This window comes from Bos indicus, chromosome 3 (assembly GCF_029378745.1).
Source record: "Bos indicus isolate NIAB-ARS_2022 breed Sahiwal x Tharparkar chromosome 3, NIAB-ARS_B.indTharparkar_mat_pri_1.0, whole genome shotgun sequence".
Lineage (NCBI taxonomy): Eukaryota > Metazoa > Chordata > Mammalia > Artiodactyla > Bovidae > Bos > Bos indicus.
The window spans coordinates 26,012,335-26,035,040 of NC_091762.1; positions in this window are offsets into that span (position 1 = coordinate 26,012,335).

A 22,706-nucleotide genomic window follows, 5' to 3' on the forward strand; every position below is an offset into this window, starting at 1 on the left:
AGGTCAGCTTCTTAATGACCATCATTTCCAAGATGGTGCTTGGCAATGTCAGTCAGAGGGTGAGGGCTCAGTCCGGCCTGTCCCTTCATCTGGCCAGTGTTCCATGGGCCCTTGGTCACACGGATGACAGGGGAGGACCTGTAGACTGCAGGGAGGAAGCAAGGCAGATTACAGAGCTTTGGAGCAAAGCTGGCCCACCCCTTCTGCTGAATTTGCTTCTTCTCCACACTCATCCTTGCGCTGGTTTATTCCTGGCTGGGTCTGGTCGTGAGCTGTAAAGCAGTAGCAGCTGAGAAGGAGGAGAGGCTGCTGGGGTTGGTGGTAGCGATAATCTGAACAGTAGCTCACAATTATTTAGCACACCGGGAGCCGTACCAAGGGCTGTTTCCTAGAGGTAGGATCTTTTGTTTCACATGGAAAAACTGATGTGGGAGAGTAAATGACATGTCAAACCCACAGGGCTAGTCAGCTGGGAAAAAAGATTTGAATTTAGGCATCCAGTTCCAGCTCTGGCGTCTACTGAAGAGCAGCACCTTTCTCGAATTTTCGAGGGTGGGACGGCCTCCAGACACCTCCTGGGCAGCTCTGGGCACACTGTCCTTCAGTCCCTTTTCTTGGAGCTTAATGCCATGGACAAGGGGAAAGCAGACCTCTCCTTGAGAAGTTCTCACCATTTGCTCCATTGTTCCCCTGTCAGAAGCTGCCAGCAGGGGGCACAACCTCTGCCGTCCTAGTCCCAGCTTTATAAATGCTCCCCAGGCCACCATCTCGGGGGACTGTTAGAGAAATCAACACCTCACACCCACCTCACAGCTCTGAACCTTAAGCAGGCAGAGCGCCTCTTTGGGGAACAGTGCACCAGCTTCAAGGTGGAAAGACCTGGGCTTATGCTCAGCCGGCTCCAAAACCCTCTGAACCTGTTTCCTCTGAAAATGTGGATAGTGATGACTGCAGCATGCCTACTGCAGCTTTATTTCAAGGGTGAAATCTGATGTGACAGCTTCTTCATGAACTTTGATAACCAGCTCACCTTGACTGAACTTTCAAACTAAGGACTCGACCATGAGTGCTGTGTTCATTTCGTTTAGATGTGCAGAAGGAAAGAGAGAGATGTTCAGGGATGGCCGGGAACCTGAAGCTTAGAAGCCGTAGGCCCAGGCTTGCTCTTGGCTCTGAGTCAGAGCTGTCACCTCCCTCCCCAAGCTCCAGTGTCCCACAGATGCAACGTAATGGTGATTCGGGACCCACTGGGAAGTGAGCCCAGTGCTCCAGAAAACAGGGTGGAGACGCTGTGGAGAAGTGTGAGAGCCATTCCAATCAAAAGCAGGCCTGAAAAACGTCTCCCGCTGATAGAATCTGCCACTTCAGTGACTGGGTGTGGCTGTGTCACTGCTCTGCCTGGTGACTGGCGTCTTCGGCCAACCCCAAGTCCACGCTCTGGGCAGTGCTTCACCCACTGCCTCCCTCACCCCTTTTGTCGGAAGCATTGCCAAAGAGCAGGGGGACACTGAGTCAGAAGGGCATCCCCTCTGTCACCTCTGCCACCCAGCTCCTCGTTGCTGAGTCCAATTCACCCCCAGCAGGCTTCTGCACCCCAGTCTTCCAGCCTCACTGGCCTGAGGGGCAGCCTTCATTGCCTCCGCCCCCACTGAGGAGCTTAGCAACCTTCCTGAGAACCCAGACACAGGTGTTTGTACTCTCTTGGGAAGCCCGGTCTGTAGCTGAGCTCTTGTCCCTGAATCTGCAAGCACCAGTCCTTCTGGGTCCCAGGGTGTGCAACGAACATGTTATTATTTTATAATAATGTTGGTTACAAAGGAATTGTTGCTGTTTTCCAGAGGACTAAGTCCACGTGGGCACTTCGCTTGCATTTTCTTAGGGAATCGTCCCAACTAGGACACTCTTATTCCCTTGGGACGGATCGGGAAACAGAGGTGCAGAGGTCAGAAGTGATTAGTCAAGCTCAGCAAACTAGTAAGTGACAGAGACAAGGAGCAAGCCAGGCCAATGGGCACCCAGGCCGCACTGGCATGGCCACTGTCCTTGCTCCTGGTCTGATCATCTGCCCGTGTCCAGACTCTGTCACTCCTCTGCCCTCCTAGAGATTGGAGTATGGGACCCACGCAGAGACCCCAGGACTTGCAGGTCCCCTCTTCTTGGACTTGGCTCCTTCTCCAGTCTCCCAGGCCTCCACATCATCCATTTGCCCAGGCTCTGGCTAGCCCTTAGCCAAGCCCAACATCTTTCCAGAGCCTCCCATCTTGTCTTCAGGCTTCCAGGTTTCTTATGCTTCAATACATTCTCCGGTGGCTGCCAAAGGCCTCCTCCTAAATTACGCATACCCCTTCCTCTGTGTGATGAACCTAGACGGCATATTAAAAACTAGAGACATTACTTTGCAGACAAAGGTCCATATAGTCAAGGCTATGGCTTTTCCTGTAGTCATGTGCAGATGTGAGAGTTGGACCATAAAGAAGGCTGAGCACAGAAGAATTGATACTTTTGAACTGTGGTGTTGGAGAAGACTCTTGAGAGTCCCTTGGACAGCAAGGAGATCAAACCAGCCAATCCTAAAGAAAATCAGTCCTGAATATTCATTGGAAGGACTGATGCTGAAGCTGAAAATCGAATACTTAGGCCACCTGATGCGAACAGCCGACTCATTAGAAAAGACCCTGATGCTAGGAAAGACTGAAGGCAGGAGGAGAAGGGGACGACAGAGGACAAGATGGTTGGATGGCATCACCGACTCAATGGACAGCCTGAGTCTGAGCAAGCTCCGGGAGATGGTGAAAGACAGGAAAGCCTGGTGTGCTGCAGTCCATGGGGCTGCAAAGAGTTGGACACGACTGGGTGACTGAACAACAACAACAACTTCCTCAGCATGAAGCTTCAGCCTCAGGCGCAGGTGACAGCCAGGCCCAGACTTTGGGCCTGGCATCTGAGGCCTCACGGTTCGACCTGAACTCCCTTCAGCCTGTCTACCGCCCTGTCCCTGCTGCCTTCAGTCCGACCATGTCTGCCTTCCCCTGCTCCTCACTGGGTACCTACGATTTCTCCCTCCAGTCACATCAAGGCACAAGATCACTCACTTAGCCACTCAAGAATACTCATTGAGCATACACACATGCTAGCATCATTCGGGCACTGTGGGGACCAAAATCCCAGCTCAGGTTGCATGGAGCTAATAGATATGCCAAGGAGACAGAGTTTGGTGTTTTTGAGGAGCTAAGCCAGGAATGTGGTGCAAGGTGGGCTGGGAGCCTCTTGGCAAGTTTGACAGCAGCCACACTGAGGTGGCTCCAGTCAATAGAATGCAGCAGAGCTGAGAGACGCCACAAGGGATGGCAGTCAGTGGAAGCCACAAAGCTCTAGGCAGCATGAGCGGTCAGAAGCACAGGAGACAGAGAGGAGAGAAAGATGGAGGGCAGGAGCCATGAGAGCAGCAGCAGCTGAGAAAGGTCAAGTTGCAAGGATGCTGAAGACATAGGAGCAGGGAAGAGATGTTGAAGCATCTGAGGGACAAGAAGCTGCAGGGCTGAGTGGGGAGGAGCCCAGAGGCAGCACTCCACAAGCCCTGCCGAGCCAGCCAGAGCTTCATTCCTGCTCACAGACTCTGCCAGCGATGCAGGAGGTTTCCCAAGCATGCGTCTGGTCCTTGCACCCCAAGAGCACCAAACACAGGCCAAAGCTGCCAGGAGCTGGCTACAGAGGCGGTTTCTTCAAGGCCTTCTGTGACAATTACCCGGACTGACCACAGTAGACCAAGATTCTGCCCGGAAAGTCTTCAGTGCAAGGAGCATTGGGTGGTAAATTGCAGGATTGGAGAGCACAGAAAGCCACAGGAAAATTCCCGTCAGGGCCAGGAGCAGACGCAAGGGGAGAGAGGCCATGAATGGCTCCCTGGCTGGGAGGGGATAGAAGCAGCCAGAGCCCAGCTAGATGGTATGGAGGAAAATAAAGAACTGATGGAACGAATGCCTGGAATCCCCGAGTGGAAAGGCTGGCATGGAGGAAGGGAACTATGTGACCAGATGTTTGCTTTGCCTCCCAGATGGCAAGCACTCAAGATGGAAAGTTTTCCCGGACCAGTGAGGTCAGAATCTCTGAGCAGTCCCTCTTCCAAAAAGCAAGATGGCAGTGTGGGCCAGACCCTTGGGACCCCTCAGGAAGGACTCAGGGGCCAGAGGGCAGGCAGCTCGGTCGAGACCTCAGCCCTCTCTGTCTTTCGTCCCCTCTGAGAAAAACGACTTCTGGACCGGAGGGAATGTGGCAACACACCATTTGCTCCCCAAGTTTACAGACCTGGCTCTGGAAGGAAGACCCACGGGAAGGGAACGGCATCCAACCGGAGGCCGGGAAATGTTTCCGTCGGTCTGCGGCGGGGGCTGGAGCTGGCGTGCCGCCTGCTCGTCCACAGCAGGATGGCATAAGTGAGGGCAAACAAAACGGGAGCCAATGCAGATGGCTTCTTGGGCTTTCTAATGAGAATGACCCAGAAACCAAGGCCAGGAGCAAGGGAGGAGCCCCCGGGGTGGGGTGGGGTGGGGGCGAGGCGACCTGTGGGAAAGCTGGCCAACTCCAGGGACTTGCTGAGTAGTGCAGGGCCTTATGGAAATAAAGGGCAGACTCTGCTGAGGGTTTCCTTGTGTTTCGTGCGTGTGTGTGCACATGCATGCGTGGGCACACACCTGCGTGTGCATGTGTTTTGTCTACTTCAATCCCCTCCTTGACTTCTGCTCCAAGAGCTGGCACCTCTCTTCTCAGTAGGTGGTGGGACATCTCCTTAGAGACCCTTCCCTCCTTCCCCTCCTCCACTTCCTCCTCCTTGTTCTTCTCCGCCTTCTTTCTTTTCCCCCAGCTTTACTGAGATGTAATTGACATCCAGCACTGTATGGGCTTCCCTGAAGACTCAAACAGTAAAGAATCTGCCTGCAATGTGGGAGACCTGGGTTCGATCCCTGGGTCGGGAAGATCCCTTGGAGAAAGAAACGGCAACCCACTTCAATGTTCTTGCCTTGGAGAATCCCATGGACAGAGGAGACTGTGGTCTACAGTCCATGGGGTCTCAGAGTCAGACATGACTGAGCGACTAACACAGCACTGTATAAGTTTAAGGGGTGTAACAATGATTCGACTTACATGGATCGTGAGACCATTACTACAATAGGTATAGTAAAATCCATCATCTCATACAAGACAACACTTGAAGAAATAGAAAAAAAAATGTAGTTGTTCCTTGTGATAACTCTTAGAATGTATTCTCTAACAATTTTCATTTAAAACATACAGCAGTGTTAATTATCCTTACTGTGTTATGCTTCACATCCCTAGTACTTATTTACCTTATAACTCGAAGTTTGTACCTTTGACCACTTTCATTTTATTCCCCTTCCCCTGTCCCTCCCACTTCTGCCTTTGGTAGCCACAAATCTCATCTTTTTTTCTGTGAGTTTGTTTTAGGAGTATATTGACCTACTATACTATGTTAATTCCTGGTGTACAACATAATGATTTGATATTACTATACATTTCAAAATGATCACCACCATAAGTCTAGTTACAATACATCACCATACAAAGACATTACAGAATAATTGAGTATATTCCTCACGCAGTGCCTTTCACCCCTGTGACTCACTTATTTTGTAACTGAAAGTCTTTACCTCTTAATCTCCTCCCCTATTTCTCTCCTTTCCCCTACCCCTCTCCCTCTCACAACCACCTGTTTTTCTCTGTATCTATGAGTCTATTTCTGTTTGGTTATGTTTATTTAAGAAAGCTGAGAGCCGAAGAATTGATGCTTTTGAACTGTGGTGTTGGAGAAGACTCTTGAGAGTCCCTTGGACTGCAAGGAGATCCAACCAGTCCATTCTAAAGGAGATCAGTCCTGGGTGTTCTTTGGAAGGAATGATGCTAAAGCTGAAACTCCAGTACTTTGGCCACCTGATGTGAAAAGCTGACTCATTTGAAAAAACCCTGATGCTGGGAAAGATTGAGGGCAGGAGGAGAAGGGGACGACAGAGGATGAGATGGTTGGATGGCCTCACCGACTCAATGGACATGGGTTTGGATGGACTCCAGGAGTTGGTGATGGACAGGGAGGCCTGGCGTGCTGCGGATCATGGGGTCACAAAGAGTCGGACACGACTGAATGACTGAACTGAACTGATTTGTTCATTTTGTTTAGATTTCACATACAAGTGAAATCATAACAATATTTGTCTTTCTCTGTTTGACTTATTTCACTTGGCATAATACCCTCTAGGTCCATCCACGTTGTCGCAAATGGCAAGACTTCATTCCTTTTAATGGCTGAGTGATATTCCAGCCCTTCTTCTTCCTAACAAATGTGTCAGTTTGGCTGCAGTAATAAGCAACCACAGCGTCTCAGGACCTCACAATCATACACATTTCTTTTCCCCGCACATCACCTGCAGCAGCCTGTAGGCTGTGGCTGCTGTGGCTTGGCCCCATGACTCCTCATCCCCAGGCCCTGGCTGTAGGAGCTGCCCCAGGGTCAGCTCATTTTTCTGACACACTTCTGAAGCAAGTGCAATGATGGAAACTCTCTTTAAACTTCTGCTGAGATGTGGAGCACCTCATCACATGCATTCACAATCCATGGGCTGAATTGTGTTACATAGTCAAGCCCAAAGTCAGTGGGGTAAGAATGTACATTTCTCTCACAAGGAAGGAGGGTGTGAATAAGTGCAAAGAACTGTTATTACATACTGAATGTTAATACATGTCCCTCCCTTCCAGCAGATCTTTCCACAACTCAGCAGTCTCCTTTGAGCAAGCCTGTTCTGTTCCCCTAACAAGCTTACAAAATAATAGCAGTGGCAAAACACACTTTCTTTGTGTCATTCTAAGTGCTTTATAGGCATTCTTTGAGTTAAAACTCACCAGTCCCATGAGTTCAAGACCAGTGTTATCCCCGTTTCACATGGAAGAAAACTGAGGCTGAGAGGTTAAGTGACTGACCCAAAGTCATACAGCTGCTGAGGATCGGGTCTGGGATTCACTCTGAGGGCACCAAAGACCGGACTTTCAACCCCAGCACTATATGGCTTCTTTCTATGAGGCTGTGCTGGGGTAGCAGCCCCATATGACAGATGTGGAAACTGAGGCTCAGAAAGGTGACTTGACCTGACCAAAGATACACATTGTAAACAGAACTAAAATGGAAATGACCTAGTGTCTTCTCTTCCTCAGCACCCCCTCCCCTATACCAGGATGGGGGCATTGCTGTCCAGCAATATGGGAAGGCCGACTCCCTTCCTGACCTAGAGCCCTGCAGAGGGAGGGCCTGGTGATGGTGCCCGCCCAGTCGGTTCGCTTTTTTGCACTGGTCAACCCAGAGACCACATACTGATTTGACTGCTGAGGGCCTTAGCAGGTTCCTCAACCTCTTTGAGCTTCACTATCCTTGTCTACGACATATGCCCCCCTCTAGTGACTGGCCTCACTTTTACTTGTCAGCTCCTCCACGCTATGGTGATGGTGGTTTAGTCGCTAAGTCTTATCCAACTCTTGCGACCCCATGGACTATAGCCCACCAGGCTCCTCTGTCCATGGAACTCTTCAGGCAAGAATACTGGAGTGTGTTGCCATTTCCTTCTCCAAGGGATCTTCCTGACCCAGAGATTGAAGCTGGGTTTCCTACACTGCAAGCAGATTTTTACCAATTGTTCCCTCAGGGAAGCCCCCTTCACTCTCCTGCTGAATTTCTTTGGTTAAAATACTCTTGGCCCCTGCCTTCACTTTATAACCCACACTCCCTCCCTTCTTCTGTCTGCTTAGAGGTTTTGAGAGAAGGTGTGTGATGAGGTTGGGACCACAGTTCCACCTGGGCTTCAACGAAGGACCTAATGGGCTAGCTCTCTGCACTGTCCACCCAGGTACACATATAGACGTCTGCACACACATGCACACATCAGACGTACATGTCTAAAATACACAAACACATATATGCCTGTACACAAACTTGCATTCACACATGTCTCTATGTGCACACATGCGTGCACACATACACATATGTACATGCACACACAAAACACATGTATACATATACACAGACACAGGTACACATATACGGAGACACACATATGCACATGCACACAGATATCCACACAAACGCCACATGCATGTACACATCTACACAAGACACTGGTGTATATGTGTACACACGTATCCACAAACACACACATGCACATATCCATTAATAGACACATGTATACACAAAGTTATGACCAACCTAGATAGCATATTGAAAAGCAGAGACATTACTTTGCCAACAAAGTTCTGTCTAGTCAAGGCTATGGTTTTTCCAGTGGTCACGTATGGATGTGAGAGTTGGACTGTGAAGAAAGCTGAGTGCCAAAGAATTGATGCTTTTGAACTGTGGTGTTGGAGAAGACTCTTGAGAGTCCCTTGAACTGCAAGGAGATCCAATCAGTCCATTCTGAAGGAGATCAGCCCTGGGATTTCTTTGGAAGGAATGATGCTAAAGCTGAAACTCCACTACTTTGGCCACTTCATGTGAAGAGTTGACTCATTGGAAAAGACTCTGATGCTGGGAGGGATTGGGGGCGGGAGGAGAAGGGGACAACAGAGGATGAGATGGCTGGATGGCATCACTGACTCGATGGACGTGAGTCTGAGTGAACTTCGAGAGTTGGTGATGGACAGGGAGGCCTGGCGTGCTGCAATTCGTGGGGTCACAAAGAGTCGGACATGACTGAGTGACTGAACTGAACTAATACACAAATATCACAGATATACTCACTCCATGCATGCACAGCCACTGGTTGGGGTGGCTTGAGTATATAATGCTGTCTGTCAGCCTCTTCTCCCTTGGAGGGCAAGAGCTGTTCTGGGGATGGGCCCCTTTCATAGCCAGAGAACTGGACAGGACAGGAGGGCTTTTGGTGGTCAAGACCCTCCCCCAGCTGCATCTTGCAGGTGAGGAAACCAAGACTCAGAGAATAATTACAGCTAGTACACAGTGCTTCAATATGCCAGGCTTGGAAGTGTCCCTGCTCTTCATAAGTACTAAACCACTGAACGCTCACAGTCCCCCATTATCTTGTTTTTCCAAAGTGGGACACTCAGATTCAGAGAGTTCCAAGTTAGTGGCTGCCCAGTGTGCAGTGGAGTTGGGCTCTGGCCCTAGCCTCGGTGCCCCTGCTCAGCTGAGCTGCCTCTCTGCCACCGACTACCATGGAGTGAGCCTAGGCAGAAGAACTGTGACGCCGAGTCAGGAGTCAGGGTAGACCCTGCTTCTGACACCTGCTGCCTCAGCCAGCCTTCCCGAGTGGCACCGTTCACCACGAGGTAGTTTACCAGGACACAGGACACATGCCAGACCGGCGGGGCTGAGGAGGGAGGTGCCCAGGCTGTGGGGCGGTAGGTGCGCTGCTCTGTCTCTGCCCCTCCTGCTCTCCGGGTGTGGACGCGCCACCTCCCTGCCCTGAGAGGGGAGCCCAGTGTCCGAGCAGGCCACATGTCTGGTTTCTTTGGCAACTCAGCTCACATTCTCCTGGCTGTGCTTCCTGGGGCTTGATTTAAGTTTAATTCCAGCCGGAATGACTGGAAATACCAAGTATTTCACTAGGATTAGTGCTTGGCTGGAAGAGTGAACTGCCTCCACCGCAACCAGGTATCATGGACCTCAGAGGAGTGTTAATCCTGAGGAAATCTCTGTGACTCAGCCCCGGTGGCTTCTCCGCCCCAGGAGGGCCAACCCAATTTACAGATGCCCAGACTGGGGCTCTGCTGAGCCGGGGAAGGGCAAGGGCCAACAGGATGGCTTGCTGAGTTCAGAGCAACCCAGCTCTCCCCTGCTCCCACCACAGGGACCCATCCTGGCCAGCCTCCACAGCACAGGCTGCAGGGAGAGTGGGGAGCAGAGGGCACAGGGCAGGCACACAGGATGGGCACTGGGGTTTCCCTTGCCCTGTTCCCTGGGGACGAGAAGGCACCATGCGGTGATCCGGGGCACAGCTCCCAGTCTCACCAGCACTTACAGCTTCTCGACCTTGGCCACCACATCTAACTGCTCTGAGCTGTGGTTTCTCATGTCTATGAGAGATGATAACAGCACCTCCTACACAGAGCAGAGCGGATGAAGATTGAGTGAGGCATTGTTTTCAAAATGCATAGCACAGTGCCTGGCACATGGAAAGCCCCAGATAAATACTAGGTATCTGCGTGAAACCTTCAGTTGTCACATCTGCCAAGCCTTCAGCATTCTGTAAAGGAAACAGTCCAAAATATGAAACACACCCCTTCTCAAAGGAATGGAGCTAGTTTTCCTTCCTACTTATTGGCTCCAGCCTGACGAAGGTCTCTACATCAGAGGAAGGTCTTCTAACTGTGGACTCAGCCCCACCTGGCAGCTCCTGGCTCCCATGTAGCACTCGGAGCCTCCCTGTCACTGCCCAGGGCAAGGCATCCTTAACTGATGCCTCTGCCCTACCCCATGGACTTGGCTCCATCTTTGCTGCCTTGGTTCCCATGCCTGGCTCTGAGCAGACCCCTGCTGGTACCCCAGGTGCCCTCCGAGGTGGAGCCCTGCTCTGAGCACCACTTGGTGATCAGTGATCAGCTGGGAGGATTGACCTTCCTTCCGTATGCTTAGCTTCACAGCTGGGTTCCTGTCACCCACAGACAGATCTCCACTAGATCACTCACTGGGCCTTAGCTGCCCACTGGAGTCCTTGCTCTGTACCTGTTCTCTCCACAAGATGCTGGAGCAGTTCCAGACGCTTCCGTGTGGCTGAGGGAGTCCTGAAGTGCCTTGCACCCAGGCCCAGGCTATTGTGGAAGGGGCAAACCCAGAAAGAGTCGGGTGCATTAGAGGGAAGAGAAGAGAAGGCCTTGGGGAAAGGATGGCAGATGCAGAATGCCAAGGAATGCTAATCCGGAATGTGAGGCTGAAAGCAGCCAGTGAATGATTGTCTACACTGCTCTCCAAGATGAATGTCTGCTTTCTCAGAATTTTCTGGTCACCCCAGTAACCCAGCAAGGACTTTATCAATGATTATAGCTTTGTACCCATCATGGACCTTCAGTCCTCCAGGCCCTGCAAAACCTATTTTTTCTGCTGGCACCATGTGCAAACTCCTGTTTATCCTTCAAAATCCAGCTCAAATGTTACCTCCTCCAGGAGGCTTTCCCTGAATACTCCCTCCCGTGTTCAATCACACCCTCTTGAGGTGTCCCACAGTATGCTCTGTATCTACGTATCTCTCTGTGTTGTGGTTTATTAGTTCATATGTCATCTTCTCTGTTTTTCTCAGGACAATGAGTGTGTCTTATCCATCTCCACGCCCCCAGCTCCTGTCACAAAGCTTAGCACTGACTGAAGGCTCAGCTAAAATTTGCTGACAGGGAAGGCAACAAGAACAACATCTTTTGACTCATCCTTCACACACACACACACACACCCATTTCAGCAAAGCAAATCTAAAGACCCAGCTCAAGGCCTCTGAGGGGCTGGGTGTGTAAGATGAACATCAAGACAAGTTCCAAACAGCACACAGCCTCACAGGCAGGATGTGCCTGCCATCTGGAAGGGTGAGTCAGAAGGAAGCTTCCAGAATGGCTCAGAAGTCACCCACTGGTGTCCTGCAGTGAGAAAGCCATCCTGGCAGGTGGAGATATGAAGCACCAGAAGAATGAAGAATACTAAGGTAAGAGTTCCCTGGTGGTCCAGTGGATAAGCCTCCACCTGCCAACGCAGAGGACACGGGTTTGATCCCTGGTCTGGGAAGATTCCGCATGCTGCGGGGCAACTAAGCCCATGTACCGCAACTACTGCGTCCATGCTCTGAAGCCTGTGCTCTGCAGCGAGAGAAGCCACCGCAATGAGAAAGCTGCGCACAACTACAGAGCAGCCCCTGCTCACCGGAGCTAGAGAGAGCCTGCACGCAGCAACAAAGGCGAATTAATTAAGTAAAAGTAAAATACTGAATTTGCTGTATGACTCAGGGAACTCCAACAGGGGCTCCGTATCAACCTAGATGTGATGGGGAGGGAGATGGGAGGGAGGTTCAGGAGGGAGGGGACGTATGTATACCTATGGCTGATTCATGTTGAGGTTTGACAGAAAACAACAAAATTCTGAAAAGCAATTATCCTTCAATTAAAAATTAATTAATCCATAAAAAATAAATAAAAGAATGAAAAAGCAGAATGTGGCCAGAGCTGAGAGGCTGTACTTGCAGGTAAGAGCAGAGGAGGAGCCCTGCAGGAAAAACTGAGCAAGGTGTGACCTCTAGCCCAGGGGGCTCCGGGCAGAAGGACAGCCTGGTAATGTCAGTCAAGCTAGGCACCTTGTGGGGAGTGAAACTGTCTCCTAAGAGCACTTCGCGATGCCACAGCTCCAGGCCTGACTCCATCAAGACTGTCCTGCCGGGGCCACCACCAGTAGGGGTTGGCAGCTCCAAGTCTGCCTCTTGGCCCCTAGCACATGCTGCTGCCACCTTATGGGGTCCTCTCCTCTCCCACCCACTGCCTAAATCCAATCTCAGTCACCATCGCCTCCCAGCTCCTAGCAGCCAGCCTCTGGGTCTGTCTCTCTTCCAGGCTTGCCCCGACGATGCAGCCAGATAGTCCCTGTTAACATGTGGATCAGAGCCTATTTAAAATTCTCCCACGCAGCCCCTCCTCTGGAGGAGGCTGCTTTGGGGAAAAAGGCAGGGGGTCTGATGCATGAGAAACTCCCTGCCCAGCAGACCTGATGCCCTCTGCTCACCCGTCCAACCGCTTCTCATCAGCCCCACCAAATGACCTCTGAGGCTCAGATGACAAAGCTCCTTCCTCCTTTTTCCACCTGCTGCCCTCCAGGTCTGTCCCCCCAACTGAAAGAGACCCCCCAATATTCCCCAACCCTCCACCCCTTCTCTGTTATCTGTCTCTCTGGACTGGGAATTTTGAGCTCCAATTCCTGAGCACCACCAGGAATACGATAGTAAGCCAAACAGAAAAATCACGTACTGGATGGAGCATACTTAAGATGCGTATGTGAGTGTATATATGTACACAAGATGTTTGGTGCTGGGGAAAAATATAAGCAGGACAAAGGGGAGTAAACGCTGGTGGTGATTTAAACAGGATCTGAGGAGGGGAGGCACCAGTTGTTGGGACACTGAGGGAACTTCGTGCTGTGGGAAAATGTTCTGTATCTTGACTATAGCAGTGATTACACAGTTGCATACATTTGTCCAAATTCGTCGAACTATACGCTTTAAAGCGATGACTCCTGCCTATATAAATCACATTCCTCAATGAGCCTGACATGATAACAGAGTGCCCCAGACAACAGAAACCCAGAGGCAGGAGTGTGCCCAGCAGATCGGCACAGGATTGGAGGAGCCACAAGCCAGGCGCTGTGTCCAGCACGTGCATATATGTGGTGTGTATGCGTGTGTGCACCTGTGTTTGGTGCTCTGGGCGGCTCTGGGCATCAGTCTCCTTCCAGCTGTCTGCCCGGGGAGCACCACTCATGTAGGTGGTGCTTGTCAGCATCTATGCTGGCAGCCCCTGGAGGGCAGGGACTATGCTCCACTCATCTCTGCATCTCCAGGAGGAACCGAGGAGGTGCTCGGGACACGGTGAGATTAAATGGCACTGACTCCCACCAAACCACGTTGCAGGAATCCGGAGCTATCTGTGGCACTGGAAGCCACCTGCGCCCACCCCACCCCCTGCCTCCAAGCTGGAGGGGCAGGGCCCAGCAGAGTTCATTGTGGATTTGGCCTGGGACAACCCTGTCTCTGAGGCTCACCTGTCCCAAGAAGATGTGTAAGGAGGGGCCAGTCAAGTCGTTCTGTCTGTCAAGTGGATGCTAAGCTTGCTCCCCTTCTACCTGACCCCGAGGGCTCCAGGTGGGGTGTGGGCTGACAGCCCTAAAGCTGGACTCTCTCATCCTCCTCTGTCTTCAGGGGCAAGAAGTAAAAGTGTTAATCTCTCAGTCGTGTCCCACTCTTTGCGACCCCGTGGACTGTAGACTGCCAGGCTCCTCTGTCCATGGGACTTCCCAGGCAAGAATACTGGAGTAGGTTGCCATGCCCTCCTCCAGGGAATCTTCTCGACTCAGGTATGGAACCTGGGTCTCTTGCATTGCAGGCGGATTCTTTACCATCTGAGCCATCAGGGAAGCCTAGAGGGTAGAAAAAGGCTGACAATCTATTGAGACACCTCTCCTCCTCAACTAGTCTCACATGAATGATGTTGATGGCAGTGGCTTATCTGTGTGCACGCTTGACGGGCAGGGGACTTCGCTTTGAAGACTCTGAGAGCTTACACCGGGAGAGGAGAGGAAACCCCACATTTCTTGAGCAAATGCCATGTTTCAGGCACTGAGCCAGCACATCACACATGTCATTTCTTTATCTACACTGCAACATGCAGGGCGCTGGGGTCCTCACTTACAGACAGGAAATGGGTCAGAGTGGTTGAGTCACTGTCCACAGCGAGCATGAAAGACAGAGGTCTTTCTGTTCCTAGGGTATGAGTCCCCTCTGAGGTGAAGGGAGGAAGGGGCCACTGGGAGGAAGGCCGCTTGCCAGGAGGCGCTGAGAAGGGATGGGGTAAGGTGGGGGGGTGCGGCAGTGGCCGCACATAGGCTGCTTTGGCTGGAAACCAAGGGATGTCCCGGGGTACTGAACAGAGAGGCTCTGTTTTCCCCAGACTAATCATGGTAAGTCTGGTAGTAGCCTGGGGTGGAAGTAGGGTCAGCTCGAGGCAAGGCCAGTGGCCACAGCAGGGGTCTGAGCCAAGGGTGACTGGAGTACAAAGTGGAGAGGAGTCTGGGAGACCTCACTTCCAGCCTGAGGACCACCAACCCTGATTCACTGGCTACACAACCGAAGTCACGCTTCCTGAGGGCTGCAAGGCATGTGGCGTTTTCCACGAACCTTCCAAGGGTCCACATGTGACCACGTTCCATCTTGCTAGCAGCCTCCCAAGGGTGTCAGGGAGGTGAAGCAACAAGGGATGGAGGGGTTAAGTGGCTGCCAAGATCACACAGCAGTAGGTGGCAAATCAGGGCTAGAGCAGCCCCCTCAAAGGGCAGCATCCATCTCCCATCCATCCATCTGTATAATCACCTGTGTGCTTCTAGAAGGCCTGGATAACCAGACTGGGTTGCCCTGGATGGAACTGGAAGAGTGCTAGAGCCTGAGTGTGCCCCCCACACACCCAGATTCATATGTTAAAGCCTAACCCCCATTGTGGGCTTCCCTATTGCCTCTGACAGTAAAGAATCTGCCTGCAATGCAGGAGACCCAAGTTCAATCCCTGCATTGGGAAGATCCCCTGGTGAAGGGAATGGCTACCCACTCCAGCATTCTTGCCAGGAGAATCCCATGTACAAAACATCCTGGCAGGCTACAGTCCATGGAATCTCAAAGAGTCAGACACAGCTGAGTGACTAAGACACACACAGCCCCCAGTGTGATGGCATTTGGAGTTGGGGCCTTGGGGAGGAGACTGGTTCCTGAGGGAAGAGCCCTCAGCAGCAGGATTAGTGCTTTTGCAAAAGAAACCCTGGAGAGCTCCTTGCCCCTTGCACCATGTGAAGCCATGGCGAGAAAACAGCTGACTATGAACAAGAAAGTGGGCCCCATTAGGCAGAGTCGGCCAGCACTTTGCTGTTGAACTTCCCCGCCTCCAGAACCATGAGAAGTAAATGTTTGTTGTTTAAGCCACCCAATCGATGATGTTTTTGTTACAGCAGCCTGAACAGAGTTCAATCAGGCCAAGGGTACCAGGACCTCATAGTTTGGAGGAATAATGTCAACCTCCCTGTCTGTGCTCCCTGGGGCTCAGAGCTGAGCTGGCCAAAGCAAGTTGAGTCAATGGTCATTTGGTTTGGAGCTGCCAAGGAAACATCTGTTTTAGCACTGGGGCTGGCAGACACGTTGAGACTGAAAACCATCCATCCTTCCCTCTAGCCAGCCAACAGCCAACAACCAGAGCTCCGGTGTTTGCATGTGTATAGGAGGAGACTTCTAACCCTGGGTCATCAGGTTATTCATGATTTCTCATCAGTTACCCCTTTGGGAGTGAGGGGGTAAGGACCATGCTGGTGAGCGCCTGGAAGGAAAGGAAACCCTGTCCTTCCCTGAACACAAATGCTAATGCCTCCGGAGCTCTGCTAGGAAATAAAAACTGCCTTCCATCCTCTCCCACCCTTCTAGGTTGTCACAGACCCCCAGTTTGAGTTCCCTGAGTCATACAGTAAATTTCCATTGGCTATCTATTTTTACATATGGTGGTGTGTATGTTTCCATGCTACTCTCTCTTGGGAGGTAAGAGGGAGGCTCAAGAGGGAGGGGACATACGTACACCTATGGTTAATTCATGTCAACATATGGCAGAAATCAAACCAATATTATAAAGCAATTATCCTTCAGTTAAGAATAAACAAAAAACAAAAACTTCTTTCCGTCTGGTCCCCACATTTACCTCCTCCCAGGTTCCCAGACAGGTATCCAGCAGATGGACCCTGGGGCCGATAAGCTCGGGGCATGGTCCTCCAGGCCTGAGCTAGCCGCTCCCTGATCCAGGCTCAGAGATGTATCCTTTGTACAGGGACCAGAGGATGCTTGGTCACTCCTGTGCTTCCCAAGCCTATCATTCCCAGGTCCCTGTTTTGGGTGTGCAGTACTTTTTAGCCTGGGACACCAGCTGCCACAGAACTCCCTGTATATCACCATGCCAGAAAAATTTCCTGCCTAAGGGCTTCCATTCCCTATTTTGGGTCAGCACTCGAGGGCTTTGCATGCACACCTGCAGGGCTCCCAGAATCAAAGTGCTTTTCTCATAAGAGGCATTTTTGAGTGTGCATCACGGAGAGTAGCTTTTGTGTTCCCCTTTTCAACAAATATTTATTGAGCTCCTTTATTGCTTTTCCTTTTGTTAAATAATTGCTTCATATGTACTCTGCAGCTGGATCCACAGGAAACAAGCATTTCTCACCAAGACTGACGCATTCCTGAGCCCTCGGCTCTTCCCTTGCTGCTCTCTTCATGGGCTAGAGGAAAGCTCTGGATCAGGGGTCCTGGCCAAACAAAGAACCAAGCCAGATTAAGCCTTCTGCCTGTGAGGTGTGTGGGAGAAGAGGGGAGGGCTGGGGTTTCGGAGATGCCAGAGAGCGGCCTTACGAGGTGGGAGGTGATCATGGGGTGGTCATGGAAATAGGCCCAGGAAGAAGCCAGAAAGCCTGACAGAGCTGTGGCCTAACCAAAAGGCGAAGAAAGGGAGACTTCTTAGGCAGTCCAGTGGTTAAGGCTACACCTTCCAATGCAGGGGCTGCAGGTTTGATCCCTGGTCAGGGAGCTAAGATCCCATAGGCCTCGTAGTCAAAAAAATAAAACATGAAAGAGAAGCAATATCGTAATAAATTCAATAAAGACTTTAAAAATAGTTCACATCAAAAACAGACAAAAAAAAGGCAGAAAGAAAGGAATGCTTTCTCTCCATGGGGCAAAGAACCCCAGAACTCAGTCCAGATTTGGGTTCCCTTCCAGAGCTAAGGGCTAAGGAAGTAGAGGTGGTCCAGGGGAGAATGGCAAAGGGCAGGGGTCCATGGGCCAGACCATGACAGAAAACAGCAATGCTGTGACAGCGGGTGTTGGGGGCCTGCACACTGAGTCACATAGCACTCACCAGCCAACACAGACTCTCGGAGCCTTTTACTGGTGACACCCAGGCTGAAGGGTGCCAGATCTCAGCACTGTCTTAGGTGGAACTAAGAGAAGGCCTGGGCTTCAAATGGCAACCTGCTCCAGTATTCTTGCCTGGAAAATTCCATGGACAGAATTGCCTGGAGCCTATAGTCCAGGGGGTCGCAAAGAGTCAGATATGACTGATTGCACACACCCAGGAGAAGGCCTGGCAGAGACGAGCCTAACACAGGGGTTCTCAAAGTGTGAATCACCCCAGAAATGGTTAGAAATGTAGACTCTCAGGCCCCACCCCAGACCCAAAGTCAAACCCTCTGGGAGTGGGGCCTATAGTCTGTTAACAACCCCTTCCCCACTGCCAGGTAGGTGCATTTAAGTTTGAGAACCTCTGGTCTGAAGGAATCCCTGATTCTCTTCTCCTCCAGCATCCCAAGGCGGGGCTGCATCAGGGCAGATGGGGCCTTCAGACTTGAGTTCTTGAGAAACCCACACAAGAGCACAGGAAGCCTGTGGTTGGAGAGTGGTTGGAGTTCATGAGCCATGGCCTCCCCTGGAGAGAAACCTGCCAGATCCAAGGCAGCATCTATCGTCCTGCTGCTCCACTGCTGGGTTTGCAGTCAGGCTCCCTGGGCCTCGGGTCCCTCTACCAACCTGCCTCCCAGGAAGAGGCCTGGGCCAGACACAACATCCCATGCTGGGACTTCCCAGGCCCTGAACAAGACCTGTCAGGGCACCAAGAGTGCTCCACCTCCATTTCATCCCCTTTTCCCCCCACACCAACCCTATTGAATTGAATACTCTCAGTATCCTGGTTTTACAGATGCAGTTTCACAGTTTCAGAGAGTTCAGTACTGCCTTAGTTGACACCGCTTACTCCTAAGCTGCAGGGGTGGGTCTTGAACCCCTTCTAGCTGCACACTGCTTCTCCTGATCTCAGCCCCCACTCCATAAGTCTTCACTCCAACGTTGCTTGCTGCCCATCCCCACAGCTTGGGGGTGTAGACCAGCATCTCAGTGACCCTCAGCTTCCCTCTTAGGGTGAGCATTTGACTTGGTTTTCTCATCCCAGAGCTTGTGAAAGTGTATTCTTTGTCCAGAATCTCTCAGGAGTTTGCTCATGGAAGGAGTCTCTATTTCCGAAGCTTCCTTTCCTGGCCCTTCTCCACCAGCCCCCCGCTGGCATCTGCAGCATGGAGACCAGCAGAGGAAGCCCACCTGTTTCTGGTGAGTCAGCCTGGTGGGGCCCCACTTTGACAGGACCCTGCTTTTGGGAGCTCTTGACATCTTGTTTCCACTGTGCGCTCACACAAGGACCCCACTTGTGGAGGAAAACAGAGGTGACTGGTGGTACGTGGGCAGGCAACCACAGGCCAGCCTCCCGCCTCATCCGTCCCGGTCACTGGAGGCAGCCCCTGTGCTGAGAGAGGCTGGAGGCAGCCCCTGTGCTACAGAGGGAAGCTCCCTGGTTTTGATGCTCCTGAGCTCCAGGCTCATCCTGGGGGGCACGGTCAGGGTGTCCCAAGGCAGTGGGAAGGTGGATCTCAAAGCTGTGCAGCTGTCAGTCGGAATGGCTAGAAGGGCAGATGGTTGGCCCAAACTCAGACCTACTGAAGCAGAGACTCCTTGGGTGCAGCCGAACAGCCTGCGTTTTAACAAGCCCTCCCAGCATCTGTGATGAACGCTGCAATGGGGGATTCTCAGACGGCCCCATCTGCACTTGCAACCTCTTCTCTCTCCACAGGCCCTCACCCTCTCGCTGCCTTCTTGCTGTGCTCACGCTCCTCCTCCCACCAGAGTGTCCTCTTAGCTCTTCGCAGCAGGCCAGCTCTAGGTTACCCTTTGTCATCCCTAACCCCCACAGGCAGCGTCTCACATCACTTCCTTTCACAGCTGTTTCCTTCCACATCTGACGTTCCCATCCTACGCTTATGTCTATTTTTCTAACACCAAAAAAATCAAAGCGTTTGTTAGTAGCACACCTGCCTCCGCCTAATGCTTGTCAACTGTTTACCACTGTGGATGTAGCAGCAGGCAAGCCATGGGACCCCAGCTCTCACAGAGCTGGCAGTGCAGTGGGGACCCCTGGACGAGGTGGGCAAAGACCTTTGCTGAGCTGTCTGTTTACTCAAGAAGCAACAGTTAGAACCAGACATGGAACAACAGACTGGTTCAAAACTGGGAAAGGAGTATGACAACGCCGTGTTTTTTTAACTTATATTCAGAGTACCTTGTGGCAAAATGCTGAGCTGGATGAAGCACAAGCTGGAATCAAGATTGCCAGGAGAAATGTCAACAACCTCAGATATGAGGATGATACCACTCTAGAGACAGAAAGTGAAGAGGAACTAAAGAGCCTCTTGATGAAAGTAAAGAGGAGAGTGAAAAAGCTGGCTTAAAACAACATTCAAAAAACTAAGATCATGACATCTGGTCCCATCACTTTATGGCAAATAGAATGGGAAAAAGTGGAAGTAGTGACAGATTTTATTTTCTTGGACTCTAAAATCAGCCAAAATCATGGTGACTGCAGCCATGAAATTAGAAGATGCTTGTTCTTTGGAAGAAAAGCTATGACAAACCTAGACAGTGTATTAAAAAGCAGAGACATCACTTTGCCGACAAAGGTCAATAGAGTCAAAGCTATGGTTTTTCCAGTAGTCAGGTATGGACGTGAGAGTTGGGCTATAAGGAAGGTTGAGCACTGAAGAACTGATGATTTCAAATTGTGGTGCTGGAGAAGACTCTTGAGAGTTCCTTGGACAGCAAGAACTTTAAACCAGTCAGTCCTAAAGAAAATCAACACTAGATATTCATTGGGAGGACTGATGCTGAAGTTGAAGCTCCAATACTTTGGCCACTTGATGAAAGGAGCTGACTCATTGGAAAGACCCTGATAAGGGAAGATTGAAGGCCAAAGGAGAAGAGGGTGACAGAGAATGATATAGTTAGCATCACTGACTCAATGGACATGAATTTGAACAAACTCCAGGAGATAGTGAAGAATAGGGGAGTCTGGCATGCTGCAGTCCATGGTTTCCCAGAGAATCAGACACAACTTAGTGACTGAAGAAGAACAACTGTTCACTCTCAAGGCACCCATCAGGCCCTTTCTGGATATGTCACTTCTGTGGGCACATGCTGTGCCCAACATCACACCAGGCCAACACAGTGCTTCCTCCCCAGGCCAGGCCCAGGGCTCAGTGCCGCATCAGCAAACCAGGAGGTGATGAGCACAAGTCACACACACCAACAAGTGTGTGCCCACACACTCCTCGCAGCCCTGCTGAGGAGGGGCCAGAATGCAGCAGGCATGGCTGGGCAGCACCCCGGATAATCTTGGTGTCCACATTCACCCTTAGTACTGACCACTCTTGGTACCACAGGGAAGAGGTAACAAGGAAACATCCCCCTTCACTGAACATAAAGGAAAATGGAAAAAAGCCATTTTCCATTTATTTTTAAAAATTTTTTTATTTTCTAAAATGCTTTTATTTTTTTTTAATTAATTAGTTAATTTTTAATTTTGGTTGCTCTGGGTCTTCGTTGCCGTGAGCAAGCTTTCTCTAGTTGCTGTGAGTGGGGGCTACTCTTCGTTGCAGTGCATGGGCGTCTCCTTGCTGTGGCTTCTCTTGATGGGATGCACAGGCTCTAGAGCTTCCGAAGTTGCAGCACATGGGCTCAGTAGTTGTGGCACACAGGCTCATTCACTCTACAGCAAGTGGAATCTTCCCAGACCAGGGATTGAACCCATGTTCCCTGCATTGGCAGGTGAATTCCTATCCACCTGGACCACCAAAGAAGACTTCCATCTGTTTTTTATACCTTGCCTCCTCTGATGGAGGCCAACTCCTCATTAGGTGGTCACAAGTGTTGCTGAATCTTCCTGTGAATGGTATTCTCAAAGAGGCTGACCACAGCTGGCCCCAGTCAGGCTTTGCACCCCCCTTCCAATTCCAAATTGACTGACCAAGAGCACCTGTTGCCCATTGCCAGAGAGTACAGTGGCTGTAGAGTGTGGTAGGTGAGGGTGTGGCCCATAGAGTCAGATTATCTGGAATCGAATCCCTAACTCTGCACCAACTTACTCACTCTGTGACCTTAGACACAATTACTCAGCCTTCCTGGGCCTTCATTTCCTCATCATACTGTTAAGATGGGCATAATAACAAAGTCAATGTCATGGGATTTTTACCAGGGTTAAATTGATTCATGCACACAGTTTATTGAGTAAACATTCAATACATGTTAGGAACTGTGATGAATGGCTGGTTGGATGACTCAAAGTCTTGTATTTCTGAGGACTGGCATTTTCAAGCAGCGGCTGTCACCTGAGATCTCAGCACAAATCTTCTGATAGGAGACTGTCTGCAGGATGGGTAACTCCCTCGTGATTGATTATCTACCTTACCAATTAGGTTTCCATTGGAAGGTGCCTGGGGGTTTTCATAAACCCATAGAAAAGATTCATGGAACTGAATATATCCAGTTACTAGTTAAGATGAGCTTTAGCAAGTGGGAGGTAAGGTCAGTTTTCAGGGGATCATCCAAATGGACAAGCCAGACGGACGCCCAAGCTGGTTACTAATCTACCTCCGCTGGCGCTGCCAGTGCTGCTCACACATGGGTTGATGTCTCAGCCTTTCTTTTCTGGAAGGACGCTTGGCAACACACAAACAGTAAATGAGTTTCTACCCTTTCACCTAGTAATTCCTCTTCCAGAAATCCACCTCAGGGAAACAAGCAGAGAGGTACACAAAAATTTATGTGTAAGTTTTCCCACCATAGCATCATTTGCATTTTAAAATAAAATAGGAACAAATGTCAAATACTAGAGAAGTTAACTCTGTTCCCTGGTGGGCTAGTGGCTAGGAATCGGTGCTTTCACTGCTGCAGCCCAGGTTTGGTTCTCAGTCAGGGAAGATGTGTTTGGGCTTCTCTGGTGGCTCAGAGGGTAAAGAGTCTGCCTGCAATGTGGGAGACCGGGGTTCAATCCCTGGATCAGGAAGA